This window comes from Chamaea fasciata, unplaced genomic scaffold, assembly GCF_029207755.1.
Source record: "Chamaea fasciata isolate MVZ Bird 193981 ecotype frontalis unplaced genomic scaffold, bChaFas1.0.hap1 SCAF_5, whole genome shotgun sequence".
NCBI classification, from domain to species: Eukaryota; Metazoa; Chordata; class Aves; order Passeriformes; family Sylviidae; genus Chamaea; species Chamaea fasciata.
In genome coordinates this window covers 45,677,759-45,696,693 of record NW_027094090.1, presented here as the reverse complement: position 1 = coordinate 45,696,693, position 18,935 = coordinate 45,677,759, and the positions used below count along the sequence as shown (strand labels likewise).

Genomic DNA, 18,935 nt, shown 5'->3' with positions numbered 1-18,935 from the left:
TCTTTACAGAAAGGCTTTCAGAATCTTGATAGTGATCACATGTTCTACAATTCACCCCTCTGCTGACTCATAAAAAGATAGGGAATATGAGCTTTCTAAGGAGAGAAAAACTTTGATGAACAATAAATAAAAGTGAATAATTAGTTTAACAGAGGTTTAAAAAAAGTAGTATGAAAAAATGACAGCAGAGGAGAAAGAATAGGCAAAAAATTAAATCAGCAGAATTGATGCATTTTTGTGAATGCCTTTTACTTCTTTGCTTAGGTTTCGGTGAGTGCAAAAGAGTGTAGCAAAACTGCAGACACAGAATGAGAAATATGATTCTCCAACAGCAAACAGAACTTTCCCAGAATTGTATAAGGCATCCATTTAAAAATATAACTTAGCAGGTAAACTCTTAAAAACTCTTGTGAGACTGTGCTCTTCAACCTACTACCAAGACCTCTGCGTACTCTATTAATGTTTTGTAAGGGAATGTAGAGAATTGGCAAAAGATAAGTGAATCATCAAGTTTTTTTCATTTTAATTCAAACTTGATTCATTAAAGCCTCCCAAAAAACCTCTACAGTACATGAATCAGATTCAAATAATGAGATATTTTAATTAATTTGAACTTGGAGCTTTACTTCGTATCACAGAAACCTTCTTAGAGGATGCTCAGAAGACCAGCATGGGGTAAAAGCAAAATATCGCATTACTAGATGTTCAAAGAAAACCTATCTTGAGGACCTCCCACAAAGACAAGGCTGATCCCAAGGAAAACATAAAGAATGAGAAAATTCTTACAGGTTTTTTACAACTGATTTTTTGTATTCAAGAGTATCTATCCTTGTGTCTACTATGATACAGTAAGCTAAATAAAAATTATATACATATTGCACAGAGTTTATTGCTATGTGTTGTAAGCTATTCAAAGTATATCCTTTCAGGTTTTGAAAGAGCAAAGAAAGTCTGGGCACTGTGGCCCCATATACCTACATTACACCCTGAAATGTTATCAAGCTGTGTATCTGCATTAACTGAAACAAGGGTCAAGATGATACAGCCTAAGGAACATATTTAAAGATTAAAAAATAACAGCCTCCTGAAATCGGGATAAAACAGATTGCAATTGGCAACTGGCTGTCAGTTTCCAGGAACATCACCACTAAGTTATGACGTATTGAAAAAGTTTAAATATGCATCATCTTAGTGTTAAAAATACCTATACAAAGGCTTTTTTCTAGACTGTTTATGTCTTACTACTTAATTTTGATCCAAAAATCTACTGATTTATTTTGGTTAGCCCTTTAAAAACAGAATGTCTTCTAAAAATCTTTCTGTTAAGCTTGGACTGTAAAAGGGGAAAATGTTTAAGGTGCAAAATATCTTTGTCCCACTGTTTTCCTCTTACATATTGCTACTATGAGGAACAAATTACATTGTCGCATCAATCACTACATCTGAGCAACATCGCTTCTGACAGAAAGCAAATAATAAATGTCTCCCTGTAATGAGTTCTGGTTTCTAATAAATTCACCCATTATTTTAGTCTAGAAGATTAACTGTTATAAAATCTATAATATGAAGCACAAACAAAATATACATACAAATATACACACAAACTTTGGGGTTAAACCACATTTCAGTATTCACATTATTTCACAAATAACATGTCACCTTTATTTAAGCTGATCAGGCCAGCATTTCCTTTCTATCAGCTGAAGCAGCTAATTTACTTTCATTGACCATCCAGCAGTATAATGTACCACCTGCTTATTGTGATTCTCTCTGGCTAGACATTTAAAAAAAAACCAAAACCAAACCAGCCTTTCTCTCTCCCATTCTGTAATTTAACTTTGTACAAATGTAATCTTAAATTCTTCAATTCTCTTGGGCATTTTGTGAGTAGACATGCCGGGATTTTTACAGCACCGCATCTGTGCATGCACATTGTGATTAATACAAGAGAAATCCTTCAGGCATGTTGCAATTGATGCAGCAAAGCTGAACTTATTTGAAGCACTGCAAAATTATCTGTTTTTTCAACTGTTAATTTATTTCTTCACAACCAGACGGGTATAGAAGATTAGGCACTTCTTTTTTTCATTGCTGTATATATGCTGAAAGTAGAAGGTGCACATATGGTGGTAAAAGGTCAGAAAAGAGTGTTATAACCCATTTAATATTTTGGAAAGAATTTTCTTTTCAGACCAGTTTAATATATTAAACAACTTTAAATGCTTTAGGAAATCTAAGTCATATTGCAGTGAGGAACCCTATCTAGTCAAGTCTTCACTGCTATTTTTATCACCAGCTACAAAAATTTCTATTGGTCTGTAAACATTCACAACCCCACCAAATGCTAGTTCATACTTATTGATAAAAATCAGAAAAAGAAGCCAGAAACATGTTATGTTCAGTCTGCTACTTCATTTTGGCTTGAGACTACAGTTTTGACAGTAGGGCCATCTGCTGTTAACTTTCCTTATCATCATAATACCAGTCCAGTCAAAAGCAATTAAGCATGTTTTGCCATTATAATATGCAGATAATTATGATAAATTACAGTTTTTGAATCAGCCTCAAATTATGTATATAGTAGGTATTTTCCTTGCAGTTACTGATGTAAAAATATTCCCATGTTTTCAAAATATTCCAGCTATTTTATTGATGATGCTATTTCTGTAATGAGATATCTACAAGAAAATTTCTTGGGCACAGAGCCTGACAGCCATTAGAAATCTATTTATATCTCAGCAAGACATTTTGCCAAGTAGATAGTGTCATAACATTCTGCACTGCCATTACACAAAATACTCAGAAAATTTTCTACTCTATTGTCACAAAAAAATTAAAAACATATGCAAACACACAACTAAGACAACTAAGTAGCCAGAAGAATATTTTACTTTTCTTACTATGTGGGATGATTCAAGAGTGTAACATAGGCTAAAACACATGATAAAAACATCATTTGAAGGAACTGCACACTGCTGTTTTGTGTTGAGCTGTCTTTGTCATTGCCCAGGGTGATTCCCAGGATTAGTCAGGCATATATAGGCAACAATTCAAACTGGAGTCAATAAAAATCCATCCTCTACTCCAACACTGGATTTATCTTGAGGGTACTTTTTTAATATGGGTGGGAGCATACTGTCATACTTCCTGCAAAGTTTAACTGAAAAATCACTACTGTTAATATTTTTACTTTTTTTATATTTCCTCAGTATTTCTTTGCTAGTGAAGGGACTTCCTGAGAAATAATCAGGCCCTACAATGCAACCACATGCTCTTCATGACCAGACCAGCACTGAGTGATGACCCACAACACTTCATCCATCTAGTTCTTGCCAGGAATGTGAGATCTGCTATGAAATATGGCTCATAAATCCTGGACACTAACCGCAACCAGTAGCACCTGAGCCATGGCAGGCCACAGAGGAACGATGAAGAAGAGAGAAAAGCAAAAGAAAAAATGACACAACAATGCCAGCGGCAGCAGAATCAAATCTGAGCTCTGCTAAATGCACAGAGATGGTGTCTGCAAGGCAATGGCCTAATCACCTTCCATCATTGTGGACACACAGTGTTTAAATACAAGTCAGAGAGATAAAAGTTACCAAAAGATATCAAATCAATTTCAAGTTCAAAAAATTGCAGTCAAAGACATGAATGATATGAACTCATATTTAAATCCTTTCCCTCAAACAACGGAGTCAAGAAATACTTCCATTCAGCAATGACACCAAAAGAAAACCAGGGGTGAATATCTGCTCTACTTAAATGTCAGCTAGCTTGCTCTTCAGCTGTGCGTGCAATAACCACGTAGATCCAGAAACAGGAGATACCAACAAAACAATAGTAGAATATCCCTATCTCTCCCTTCTGATTCTTAACACTATGAGACAGAAAAGGATAGGATCTTTAACTAGAGGGGAATGGAGCCTTTACATAATTCTGCTTGTAGAAAAGATGTGTGTTCTCTCCATGTCCCACTGGTAGCTGCTGTTAACAGCTGCGAGTGCATTACCATACTTTTTTTCTCCTTGGCAGGACAGGCAAATTGCTCCCCACAGATCAGATGCCAGTCAACATGGCAAAAGGAACTGTGTTTAGCATAATTTCTCTTCCCGTAACACTAAATTGTTTTCAAAATGTTTGGTTTCCATCAAACCACTGCTTGGGGTGAGCTGTTGCTTCTAAATTTTTCTTTTGAGCATAAAATTAAGTTTTACTCAGTTTCCACATTCAATTGAGAAAATGCAGTGGATGTTTCTATTTCAGAAGTGCTGCACAATTTAATAAACCATTCAACTGAAAAAGCTTTTGTTAAAAAACTATTGAAAACTTAATGTTTAGCTAATTTACACTTTCAAGATCAGAAATTTCAAGATTTATTTTTTTCTGTAAAAAAAATTTACAATTTCAAGATTAGCATTGCACAGTATCATAAAATTTAAATTTATCACAAAAATATCACAAAAATTAAATTTTACTATTCAGTATAATTCTCTGCAATGTTTTTCAGAAGAGGATATTTAGATTGCAAGGTTTCATGTCTAACACAACAAGATACTGTAATTTTGAGTTGGGAGAGCTTCATGCAGCCTATAAACTATGGTGTTTAAATGTACAAACACAAAATATTATCCATGTCTTGGCTGCTGCTTCAAAATAAATTTCTTGCCCTTCATAAAAAGGTCCATCTTCAGAATAAAACCAAGAACTGCACTCTCTACTTGACTAATCAACTTGAATTCATGCACAAGCCAGAGCACCCTCAATATTAATGCAGGTGGCTGCTCAGAAGCATGAAGAATGACAAAAGCATTCACTGAGTCTTCTTGGAACCAGCAATGCTGATTTATACCTTCTTAAAAATATATGTCAAAAGCCAGAAGAGATAAACAGAAATGCAAACCAAATTCAGCAGGAAAAGTGTTCCCTATAAGCAGAGAAGTTCTCTGCATAGTTGCTCTCTGGTCTCAAAAAAACCCCTTACGATAAAATATAATTAGCACCATAGCTAGAATTAATAATGAATTAAGAGAAACTGACTTAAAACAACAATCTGACAGACTTGGGGAGGCCATCTGAGTGGAGATCTTTCTGTTTGGTTATGGTATTTTATGTGCATTTTCAGTGTTGCATGAATAATGATTAGCATGTATTTGAACCAAGAAACATTAATCCCCAATTAAAGGTTATGCAAGTTTGATGCCTCCAGTTTACAAACAACATTTTCCTTGTCTGTCACTTGATATTCCAGCTGTGGGCCAAAAGAATGTCAAGGTAGGAAGTACATCCACAAGTACCTACAAGTGGGCACATAAGTAATTCCCCAGTACAGATACGGGTCCTAACTTGTACAGATCTGGGGAGAAAAGGTAAAAAAAACCCAAATCAAATGGAAATTGTTCCATTCTTGTCCTCTAAAACACACTTGAGAAGTGACATTGTTTATTATGAAGCCAAGTTAAGTACATAAGACAACATCTTAAAAATATTATTCATCATTAATGACTCCATGACCAGTTCTATCAGCTAAGGCAGAGTGAAGATGTGCTCCCTAGAATGCAATGTCTTGGTGCTCTATGTCAGTAAAACAGGAGTGTGGATCTTTGTGATTGCATCAAGGTCATATCTGGTCTTCAGCAAACGATTTGGAAAGTGATATTTTTTGAAAGTTCAAAAGTAGATAGGACATTTGAGTGAAACTATGTTTAGAATAATTTTTTTCCAAAATCTAAATAGTAAAATGCAAAGTGAAAAATTTGAATTCTTTGAGACTAAATTTGAGACATCACTCTTCACCATCTTCACCTGCATCAACTGTATATTCAAATTTTGTCAAACTGCTATTAATCTCCTTTCCATGGCATTTCAAATATATTCCAGAAAGACCAACTGCAAGTAGTAAGGATCTATAAGTTTTAGCATTTAGTAATGACTGAGATGACTGGGTTTTTTAATTTAAAAAAAAAAAAAAAAGAGCTTTCCAATTTTTTGCAACACTGGGGACTTCTGTATGAAATAATCTGTAGTACAACTCTCTACAAGCACTCAGGAGGAACTATTAACATCTAATATCTATCTTTAGAATTCTCTTCTGCAACTGTTACCTCTCTTTTGGTCCATTATCCCTGAAGAGTGGCTTCATCTGGCTGAAAAAACCCTTCTGCCAGAAACCCAGCAGCCAAGACCCCCACAGCACCTTGAGAGAAGTACAAAGCAGGCTAGAAAAACCTCTGGCACAACCTGTCAAAGAGATATCACATCAATCTCTCCAGGACTGTCAAAGAAACAGCTAATGAGAGATAGCAATGTACAAGCACACCAAATAAGGGGGGGGGGGGGGGGGGGGAATCTCCCTAAATTCACCTGCTTAGTTCACATAAAAAGGAGACAAACTCAACACCATGTAAATGCCACTGGATTTGCATTGTTATCCTCCATTCTCACCCTCCACTGAACCAGTTTTCTGCATTCACAGGCAGGCACAAAGACCCTGAAGCCCTCAGTAGTACTACGCAGTGCAGTCAGCACCTCACAGGCAGCAGGTTCCCCTCTCTAGAGATGGACATCTGTGATCACTGGAGCTAAAACACACAAAGCAGGCTTGCTGAGTTGCACACTTTGGCACAAGACCTGTAGGTTTTGCCTTCAGAGCACTCCATATGCCTGAAGTGCTTTGAGGTAGAGCAGGAATCACTACATCCCCGCAAAAAATAACCGTAGATGTGTTATGGTTCCAAATCTATCAGCTAGGAGGACTTACAAAAGCAAAATTTACCTAGAAGCACAGAGTGTTCAGTACATCTCAGCACAGGCAACAGTGAAAGTAAAGCTCCTACCTTTTTCTGTTTTCAAACCTGCCCAAGTAGCAGATGAAGGAAGGAGATAATCATCTTTGGACATACAGACATACCTACAGCATCTCAAATATCTTCAAAATGCAGACACTTCCTGAGAAGCCTTCTTCTGAAACAGAATTTCTGCTAGGAGAGGGTATCGTCTTAACTTTCAGATGCCTGTTATCCAACATCAGAAAATCGTAAGACTTTAAGCAATGCAGGAATGAGGAATAATGGTTGACAGCACTGTCCTTTAACTCAGATTCAACATTAGCCCTGGCTGTGCCCACTTCAGGTACATGGTAATATATTAGCTCAAGAGAAATGGAAGTTCTTGGTATTCTTTCTCTATTTTTATAATATTGAATCAGATTCCTGGCAAAAGAAGCAGCAGCAGTAAAAGTAGAAATATTCACCCAGAGTATCTGAAAAGTAAAAATAAATTTCAAGACACCTCGTTCATGGTTTGAAATAAAAATCTGCTGACATCTGGTATGGATCAGCTGGCTGAATTGCTTTGATTACTAATCCAAAGCCAAGTTCTTTTTTATTTATTCATTTACTCATTTATTTCAATAAATGTGTTATAAAAATGTGTTTCATAATAAATACGGAGCGTGACAACACAATGCTGATTAACAAATGTCATGTTCCCAATTTCTTTAACAGATTCCATTTTTTAAAAGGAATTGTGTGTCTGCAAGATTGTCAGTCCTAAATTTTATCCATGCCTTTGCTGTCACAACTTGGTTTTGGCTTTCTTTGGATATGCTAAATTTATAGGTGTTGACATAGTATTAAGAACTACAAGAAGAAAGTGTCTGTTTAGAGCACTTCAGCGCTTGTCAGGGCACACCTGGAATACTGTGTTCAGTTTTGGTCCCCACTATTTAAAATAGGCATGGGCAGGCTGAAGAGGACCCATGGAAGGGCCAAAAAGGTGAGAAGATGACTGGGAAGCCTGCCACGAAGGGAAAGGCTGATATGACAGGGTTTGTTCACTTTGAGAAAAGAAGTCTTAGGGGAGGCATTATTGCCATCTTCTGGTATTTAAATGGTGGCTACAAAGTAGAGGGAGAACCCCTTTTTATAAGGGGTCACAATGGAAAAGACAAGGAATAATGGGAACAAGTTACTCTTGGGGAGATCTGGTTGGACACAGGAATAAAGTTTTCCACACTGAAAACAACCAGCCATTGAAATAACCTTCCCAGGGAAGTAGTGGATTCCCCAGTATTGGGCACATCTAAGATTCACCTGGACAAGGTGCTGGACCATCTAGTCTTGAACCTAAATTCTCTATAAGCTCCTTTTAGACACTTGAAGACAACAATTAGAGTTGTGCCTCAAACTTGCCCTTCAGTCTTTTATTCTCTATACTTAAAATCAATCCAGCCCTCAGTTCTTTTGCTCCCTTTCTAGCTTGGTGTTCTGCAAAGCTGCTTTTTAGCCAGACAGACCTAACTGTGTAGTGCTGCATGCAGCTGTTTAATCCTAACTGCAGCGATTTGCATTTGCCTTTGCTGAAGGCAAGGTTCCTCCAAGCCCATTTCTTCAGCCTGTTGAGAGCACTCTGAAGGGCAGCCCTGTGCTCCAGCAAATTAGCAACTTCCCTCCAAAAGAGGAACACCGAGCAAACTTACTGAAGTTGCATGCAATAGAATCATATAGGTTGTTATGAAGGAGTTAAGCAGTCCTGGCTCCAGTGCTGAGCTCCATGGAACTTCCAGCAACTGGTGATCAGCTGGACTTCAGACCATACTGACCCTAAGCCTTTAAGTACAGCAGTCAAGCTTGTTTTCTAACTACTCTTAGTCTGCCTAATAAGTATCTCACCAGTTTAGCCACCAAGGCATTACTAAACTCTAAACTCCAGGGTTCTAATTTTGCTATTTACCTCCCTCACCACCACCTCACAGGTGTGCAGCTGGAGCTACCATTGACCTTCTCACCCTACACCAGGTCCTCTTTAATCATGAGCAGCAAATCACCTTCTGTGACTGATGGGGCAGCACTTGCATTAAAACAGATCCTCAACACATCCCAAAAATCTCCTTGATGACATGTACCACATCATGTTACACCATCTAGCAGATGCTGGCAGGCCAAAGTTTCTCAAGAAATGTTTTCAATCAAGCTTCCTTCAGTCCTCTAAAGAAGGTTTCAGACAATTCCTTTCTTCTCTCAGTCTGTAGCAGATATTCACTGAGAGGCGCTCATGTTGGACTCCTTTAATCTTGACCATCTTATTATTCCTTCCAAAGCAAATCTGGATCCCCAAATTCAAGCCACCATTGAAGTACAAGCCTTTCTTTCAGCTTAGCAGCTGGTATTTCCAAAAGAGTCTGCATTCCTCACTACTATGCACTGTTTGTGTGAGCCATCCCATACCACATTTCTGTGCCCCTAGAGAGGTACCCAGATGCTACCCAGACTTTGTATTCCTTGTTGTTTCCTACGCACTGTATGTTTCAGTACAGGTAGATGGGCCACCAGGGAAAGCATGAAAGGTTTGTGTACAATTCTGCCATTTAAGTACTTCCCTGGGCTTCATTCCTCTCCTTCTCTTTGGGTTTCAGTCTTCATTTCCTGAAATGAATACTCTTTAAAAATGAAGTTTCATTGAAAGTGGTAATATCCTAACTGAGGCTCAAACTCTTCTCCACAGGTAAACAAAAACACATGCATGTGTAATAGAGCAATAACCCTACCACCTTCCAGCCAGGCTGCTTACTTTTCTTCACTCCTACAGTCAGAAAGAATACCTTGGACAATGTGAATCCAACCCATATTGGTGCAATGGTACTTGAACCTGGAAATGACCTGAAAGGACAGCTCTAAAAACTACTCATACAGGTCAATCAAAGCTTTTTGAACAGCTATTCAAACTTAAGATCATATGTGAAGCATCCTTCCCTGAGGATGATCCTCACATTAGAAGGACATTAATTTATGTTCATATTTTTGAAGAAAAGATCAGCAAAAACTAAAGAACTCCAAAGGTGTACAAGATGCATGACTGCTCTTATGATGAACTACTGAAGTTACAGGAAGACAAATATAGGTGGTTTGATTATGAAATGAGATAAGGTTGTATATTACCCTTTTACCATACGTCCCAACAATGCTCCTTTTTCTACTTCTTCATATCTCTGTGAAGCAGAATTTTCTGGAAAAGCTGTTGTTAAAAACAAGTACAGTAACCTGCTGAGTACTGACAATGAGCTACTTTTATGTCTGACACTTCCCACTGCTCCTAAACAGATTTGTGATTCCAACCAGACTCATCTATCTCATTAACAAGAAGTACTATTAGGGAAAAACAGAAACCTTTGAATTTAATTAAAATTCAAGTACATTTTGTCTGAATGCACATTTTTATTTATGTTGTTACATGCAAAAGGAAGAGCATTATAAAGTTCTATCTATGCACTTGTTTACAGAGAAAGAATAATCAGGCAATATTTTGAGGGAGTGATATTCAAATAGCAAGGGAAAAGGTACCAACTACTAAAATTTGTCAGCCCCTGGTTATACCTTATCTTTGCATACCATGGTCTACTCCAAAAGTTGTCCAGTGGAAAAGGATGCATCTTGTTACCATAACTTCAAAGTGATACTCAAATATGTTATGCTGCAAATAAAAACAGTTGAGATGCAGAGGCACATAAAAATCCGCTGACAAATTTTTGAATGGTTTGGGTTGGAAGGGAGCTTTAAAAGTCATCTAGTCCAGCCTCCCCTTCTATGACCAGGGACATTTTCAACCAGAACAGGTTGCTCAGAACTCCACTTAATCTAGCTTTGAATCCCAACTCCTGTTAACATTATTATGTGACCTGTAGAATGTACCAATTTGAAAGTCTTAATCACACAAACATATTTTTAAGTAATCTCTAAATTTTAAATGACCAGTTCACAGTTGGTTTTGATAACCGGTGATCTTTTTAGACTGTTTTCATAACGTGAAATACAAAGCCTAGCCAGTGTAGGATTTATTTTAATTACATGTTCAATGGGTATTGCCAAACCTGTTATCCCATTTCCAAATACATATATTAACCAGAAAATAACCAAAGGAAAAGAGAAAAGTGTTGGGGAGAGAGAAGAGCAGAGGGAAACCTTAAAGAGTCCTCTAGTTACAGAAGACAAAGCAAAATAAAAATAGGCCTAAACTAGAATAAGTTTCAACTGTTCTTCATGTACATTCCAAAATATTTCTACTGATACCACTGAAAGCACACTTATCTTATTTTTTTCCCAAAAAAGTCAGTAAGGAGAGGGATTATCCAGAGAGGTGCGCAAGTCTTAAACAGCTAATAAAAACTTCTGTCCTCATGCTCACTGTTGTACATTCTGTTTTTCACAATAACTGACAAACACAACAAGATTCAAATAAATATCCACTGAATTATAGATGCTCTACACCTAGAAAAAAACCCAAACAAACCACACACAAAAGAAAACAAAAAATGCACAAGCTGAAAACCAATTAAAAAGCAATCAAACTGAACCCCAGCAATAACTACTTCAGTGTCATAAGGGTCCCTCTACTTCAGAAGAAAACCCATATGAGGGAGTCCATGCTGATAGTGGTTCTATCCTACAGCCTGAGTATTACATACTACAGTTGAAGACGAGCATTTTGAACCAATTTCCTGAGGTAAAGTCCACTGATGTTTACTACTTCTTTGATGAAAGAGCATCAAAGGGGAGATATCTGTCTTGCTCCTCTTTTGAGTTCAATTTCTTCAAATAATTTCTGTGCTATCCAACCTCTGCTGAGGGGACTCTGTGGTCATCACTTCCCACCTGAGGTGGAGCAACTGTGAATTCCAGGAGGCACAGCTACCAAGAATAGCCCAAGACAGCTTCTGGATGCACAGTTCCTGCAACCTGAGCACAGCCACTGGACAGCAATAAAGGTGACCCTAACTGAGGCTGAGAGAACATTTTTCCCTGACTCAGAACTTCATCCTTAGCAAGCAGAACAATAAAACTAATTTCATCTGAGCAAATTGCTATTAAGACACAATGGGAAATAAAGACAGGGTGATATGACCAGCCCCATGTTTAATGACTGCTTCTGAACTAGATAACATACACATCATGGACTCACCCAGACACTCCCTGAAAGCATACACTGCCCAGTCAAAAGCACTCCCATCAATCTACCTACCCAACACATGCGAAGTGACTTGAGTGCTAACAACCAGGTCCTTGACTGCAGTCACACTGTAGCTTGAAAATGGTGATATCCTAAAGTCAGACCAACAGGGTCCCAGTGGTAGTACAGAACTGAGTGTTAAAGAGATCAATACCCAGCTCAGAGGACATACTCCAAGGGCCCAAGATGAAAACAACTAGAAGCCCAGACTCACAGCAGGTTAGAGCCTGGCCAGGAAAAGCAGCAGCAATGATGTCCCTGTAATTTATCAGAGTCCTACACCTTTGAGATCCAACATTACAGATCAGGCTCTGTCAAGACAGCAGGTACAGCATAAATGATGAACCTCTCGAAGACCATCCAATCAACTTCCTTTTCTGAGTCAGATCAAGAGGCCACCTAAACCAGCAGAAAAGAAGTCGTACTTGGAGAGGGAACATAAGAAATAAGGCAACTATGGAACAGTCATTCTCAAACCTTACCTTCTGGCCTCCAATACGGACCATTTCTTTCTTTTCACTGTAGCCAGTCTTTCCATTAAACTCTACTCCAACAGAGTGCATTGGAAGCTATAAATACCAAAGCAAAGCCACAGTCATCCTCTACCAGTTCTATGGCTAAAACCAGCTCATTTTGATAGGAGTAATAGCCTTCTAGCTCCTAAGGTACAATACTGACCGTCCTTTGTGCTGACAACACCAATTCAGTACCACACTGCCATGAGCCATTGATTTGACAACTTATTGACTTTTACATAATTGACAGAGGCTGACATTATCCTGTGATACATAGCATTCCAGACAGGACACCTTATTTCTGGGAGTTCATGAGTCTTTTTTGTAATGAAGGTTATTAGCATTAAAGTTTCTCTCTTAAGCCAAAGTATTGTATGCCAAGGAAAATACTACTCATTTTCAGAAGAAGCAGCATCCCGAGGAAAGAAAAAAAAAGAAAAAAAGAAAAAAACCAAACCAAAATACACCAAAACCCAATACACAGCACACACAAACAAACACAACAAAAGAAACCCCACCCACATACAAGCACCTAATAATCTGTGCTGTTTAATTCACTCGGGAAGCAAAGGGAAAAAATTTTGAAAAGAGCCAAACTTCATGGAAACTTACTCCCTCAAGTCAGGGTCCCAGAAAACTGTTCAATTTTCACCTGCAAACTTCAGAATTCAGAAACTTTGGGAGTTTTCCACTGCAGCAAAAAGCAGAGCTTTAAAAAAATGACAAGACTTTAATTAGACATTAAGTAAGATAGCCTTTTCCCAGCTCCGTCCCCTAGGATATGCTCAAAGAAAGTTGCATTTGAACAATTTTCAGCACTGGTAAACAGCAGTCTGGGGAAGGAGCATTAACTTTCAAGACTTTTCTTCTACAATCTGACAAAATCAGACAAGTTGGAAAACTCTACCAGCGTATCTCTAAATTACACCACAACATTTTGATGAAAACAGTTTTGTGCTTGTATCTTTGATCTAGGATCAAAGTTATCACCCCAGATGAATCTGCACCAAGTATTCAGGTATTTCAAATGCTGAATGACAGACCAACTGAGGATTAAAGGTCAGGCCAATATCCTGAAATGTAGTAAAAAACAGACAATGCTGAAGTACACTTAGATCTTCACGCAAATAGCCTTCAGGCTTGCTATGAGTTTAGTCAAAGCGAGACAGAACGATCTATTTAAGTTGTGCTCCAGGCTGGATGCTTTAAGACAAGGTTGTGCTCATGACTATAGTATCAACTTGATGCATGATCTATTCTTTTGGATTCAGCTGTATTTCACTACTGACAGACCAGATTTATTCTTCAGCTTTACACGACTATCATGGGACTAATTCCCTATGGGATCTGTATCATTTCATTTGGGCTTCTTGTTGTCTGTCCAGAGTGCTTTTGCCTGCTGATTTTTCATACAGCTGGAAACAAAGCTGAGGCTTCCTCAACAATCATGGTTTCTCAGGGCCCACATAGGAAATTGTTACTGCTCACATAATAAATTCCCTGAGTACAGGATATCAATAAAGCAAAGGATGCTCTTTCCAATGATTAATTTAGCTGCTGACTTCAAGTTTCCCTTCCATGTAACAGCTTTTCTGTTATTTAATCAGAGATAAACAAGCTTCTGAAAGGTTCGTCCAGTTTAATACTGGGCTATCAGATAGTTAAAGCACTAAAAACAATCCTTTAAGGATCATTCATGGTCTTACTCAACAGGTTTTGACTGAGCTTTCAAAACACCGCAGCCATTATTACAGGTATGTTGGAGCGACTAAGTCTAAGCAGTAACTTTGCCAACATGCCCAGAACCTCTCTTTTACAAATGCTTTTTGTATTAATTCCTGCCTGCAATAACCCATCTGCAATAAATCTCATTCAGCTAAATGTGTTAACCAGTAGTCAACAGTAAAATATCACAGGAAATAATTAACAGTACTTCTACTCCTAATATCGCTTTGGCACTATAGTAGGACTGTACCGAAACTGCACAGATACTACTTCAAAATATAAGCATATTAACAAAAGTAGCCCAGGTGCATACACACACACTAAAAAACTTAAAAAATAAAAAGTAACAAACCTATCTTGAAAAGGAATTTTTTTTTTTTAACAAACCCATCTTGAAAAGCAAAGTGTTTCCAGTTTCCAGAGGGGGTGGTATTCACACCACTGAAGCTAAGGTGCTTACATAGGCAGCTAGGATCCTGTGGCTCTTCAATACTCAACAGAGAAAGAAAGGCTCCTCCAGGAACAAATTCAGAGCAAAGATGCAGTATAAGCTCTTCGTAGAAACAATTTCTTCTAGAAGTGAAGAAAAGATAAAAGAAGCACAAGAGAAACTATCTGACTGAGGCTTGCTTAGTGGTTCACACTGTAACACAGAGAAACAATAAAAATCCTCATTATATCATACTGTCTCTTCAGGCTGGCAGAGTTCAATGAATCAGAATTCCAATATGACTGGATTACTGCCTTCTCATATTCTTTGAGGTGTCCTGGTCTCTGCAATTCTGAATGACGGCCACAGGAAATACATTTCATGGATATTTTGATGAGAAGAGAAACAAAGGTCATATCCTCCCAGCGTAGAAACAATGATGTTTATCTAGTGTTTGGCTTCCGTGGTTATACAATTCAATTAACCTCAGCATGATCTGTGGTAGAATATAAGATGAGACTTCAGTTGTCTCACTGATTTCAATTTTGTTGTGAACTTTCAAAGCAGTGATTTGAAAAGTTGAACAGAAAGAGTGCTATCATATTCTGAGATTTCTGAACAATCCGAAGTCTTACTGTGAATTACCTTCAATATGCGAACTACTGGCCAACTATATTATTTGTCATTATGCCAGTGCAAGTGATATCTTTTATTGTTACCAACGTATAGATCACCATTGTGAAAAGGAAATAATGTAGGTTTACGTCATCCAAGAGTCAACGGCTCCAAGGACTCAAGGATTCATGGATGCCCATCACCTAGGTAGCTAATAATCTTATTCACAATCCTGTAATTGTTTAGAGAGCAGATATCTTCAAGATAAATGACTTGGGTCCTTGACTTCAATTTATGTAAATCATGAGATCATAAGTATGAATTATACATTTTACAGGAGATATGCTTTTATGTTGCACTATGAAGAGCAACAGCAACACAATTCACCTTGAGAACACCTGAAAGTGAGTCAGGGCATATGGCAAGTAATTCACTGTAAGTGGAAGATAGAAGGGAGATATTCCTGTGGAACGAAGATCAGATCTCCAGCCCTCTAGAATTTCAGACATTTCTCAAACAAAAGACGATGATTTTCCTGTTTTATTCAGAAGGTATAATGCTTTCTAGATGTGTTACGTTTTTCAGGAATTTGTAAGAGCAGCATTCTTTTTATTCTTAAAGGGAAAAAAAAGTCAACTCTTTTAATTAGAAGAAACAAAAATATAAACTTTGAAACTATTCAATTTTTCCAGTGAAGCCAGTTGATACACTTTTGCTTAATCTTGGCCCAAAACACCTCTGCACCCAGCTATAACAAATGCTTAAGATTCAGCTGGGTTGCAGGCCATGTAAGAATCCATAATCCTGTCTATAGCAATTAACATCTCCAGACATGGGTCACAATCTCAATGGTTTCATGAAGAGAAAGTCTCACCTATAGAACCTGATTTCCTTTTATGACAATGACTAGCTGATCTAGCAAGGCCAGCAAATGAAGTCCTTTGGACTACAGCAAAGCTTTGATACTGTCTCTCACAGTATCCTTCTGGACACAGCTGGATAACCGTGTCATGCGGTAGGTGAGCAACTGGTTCACAGGTCGAGCACAAACAGTTATAGTGAATGGGGTAACATCAGACTTTACAAACTATAAAAGCTACACTAAATTTTCATAAAGCAGGAATCTTCCAAACATTTTCCTGAAAACTTGTGCTGTTTCTTCCTTGAGTAGGGACGGCTGCTTCTCTGCTGCTCCCATGAGGTTAAGCGAAGAACTCTGTGCACATTAACATCACTCTGGTGGTAAGTTACATTCAATTCCTAATCAGTACTATTTCTTTTGCTAGCTTTAATATAGAAACCTTGATATAGTGTACTGTTTTATGTCATATTGTAATCTACTTGGAGTTCTTTAGTTTTACACTGTGGGATAAGTAATTCTGATTGAGATATTTCATCTGTTATGTCTTGTCTGTTTAATACTCACCTTTATAAATAGATCTGGTTTGCCATCATTAGAAATTGCAGAGTGATTCCTTCATTTTAAAGTGCGGTCAAGTTCTGAGGCTAAAGCAGGGCCTGTCTAAAGCTTCCACTCATCTTATGACAGCCAGCCAGTGAGATAAAATAAGCAATCTGCCTAATACCAAGTGCTGGAAACAGATGTGTTATGCCTCATTTCTTGTTTTAATTTTGTCTGTGGATTTGTAAGGCTGAACTTTACTATGAGTGAAGCAATTGCAAACGTTTGCCCTAACCTTTCCCCTGCCCTCCTGCCCCCCAGGTGCTCTCTAATGTTTGCTATGGAAGAGAGACTGATGACTAACATTTCTTAAAGGAAAGGGTAAAAAAAATGGTAAATGCAATCACAAAAGTGCTTTAGTGGCCGGAAAAATTTCAGAAGGGAAATGGAATGTAGGGCACAAAATTTTCTGCACTGTATTATAGAAGTTTCTTCAGTTCAACCAAAGTTGAACTGATCAAACCATGTCCCTCACAAACTCCAGTTTTCCTTCATATTCCTGACTAAGACAGTTGATATGTATCTGTTCAATTCTTGCCCAAAACACTCCTACATGTAGCACCATATACTCTAGCTTAATCCTAGACTCCTCAACACAGGACCCTTGTTCCCTTTTCTCCCAGAGATACGTCAAGCTGCTCCTAACAACTGAAACACTGTATTATACGTACATACTGAAATACTGTATAATACTAACAATTAACATACTGAAAAGAAAGGTCATAAGAGCAGAAGTCTCCCTTCCTTCTTCACAATGCGGGCATAAACATGGGTTTCTACTCCATGGCAACACCAATTTTCATGCAACCTCTAAAACCTCAAATTTTTTTAAGATATTGCTTTAAACTGGCAGAAAGAACTATTAGCTATTAGAGCACAGATAGAGATGGAGTAATGGCATATGCCTCATTTCCTTAGGTAGACAGGCAACAGGCTAGGTGAAAGGACGCATTTTTCAGAATATGTTTGTCACTCTGTGCCATCTAAAATTTTTGAATCTGTCACTGAAACTCATCACCTAATATGCCTTCATTTAAAAATGGCAGACAAAGGAAGAATGTGAACATAAAAAATACTAAAAAATATTTTGAGGCATAGTGGTACACATCCCAACATTATGCAGCTCGTTTAAATAAATAAATTTTTAAAAATCAGTAATACTTAGCTAGATAACAGCAATAAAATTACTAGTGATATGCTTTGCTGCCTTGACAGTAAATCAACATAAAAGAATTTTAAAAATGTTTCCTGTCATGTAAATGAGCTAAAATGCTGCTTCCTGAATAATAAATATTTGGACCGTGCTGTGTTACAGCAAGTCCCTATAAACAGAATATGCTGTTAACAATAGAGATAATGGAAAAGCTGACACCTCAAGCATTTTTTTAATGTTGCATTGTTTTCTGAAAGACTAGAGTAAAACACCGTATGACACACTCCAGAGAAGTCCAAGGAAAGTACTCAGCATTTAAATTTCCCAAATGAATGACACTTTTGACATTTCCCTTAAGAAAGCTCATGATGTACGGTACTTTTTGTTCTGTTTTTCACTAGGAAAAAATGATCAGAATAATGATAGTAATTGGTAAACAGATGAGTAAGAAATCCCAGAAGCAATCTCATATTAAAAGGCCACACTACGTATTACTGAGGAATACTGCTCTATAACAATTTTGGTTGAATCATAGATGAATTTTTTTGCTCTGGGTTGTTTGGGGTTTTTTGTCCTTCAAATAAAACTTTCCAGAAAGCAAAACACATTAAGAAGGTCTCAACAGGTCATATAATCTCTGGTAAGACCAATCACTTCTGCTACAGACATGCACATAGCTTTGCTAACAGAGGCTTCCAGCAGCAGAGATCTCCACATCCCCCAGGCTTACCAGTGAGGTTACCTACCTCACTGACTTTCAAAAAAGTAATTTCCTAAACCTCTAGCCTGAATCTCTCTCAATGGAAATTAACTTTCCTCTTCTCCTGCTCTCAGTAGGCCTTGTAAGTGCTCTTTCTTTCTCTGCTTTACTTACCTTTTTGATTCTGCTGTTTATCCCATTTTTCTTTAAATTCAGTGCCCCAAACATGATATATAAGTTCTGCCAATATCCTATTATACATAACATAATGTAATGTAATGTTATTGCTAAATTATTTTTAAACAGCAGAACAGTGTGGGTTCACATTTAGT

The 18,935-nt window shown here is 37.7% G+C and overlaps 1 long non-coding RNA gene across 2 annotated transcripts in view; it reads right to left on the bottom strand.

Annotated features, from left to right (window-relative positions):
• LOC136290227 (uncharacterized) overlaps window positions 1-18,935 on the bottom strand; it is a 128,612-nt gene that overhangs the window by 77,864 nt on the left and 31,813 nt on the right. The window lies entirely within an intron of this gene.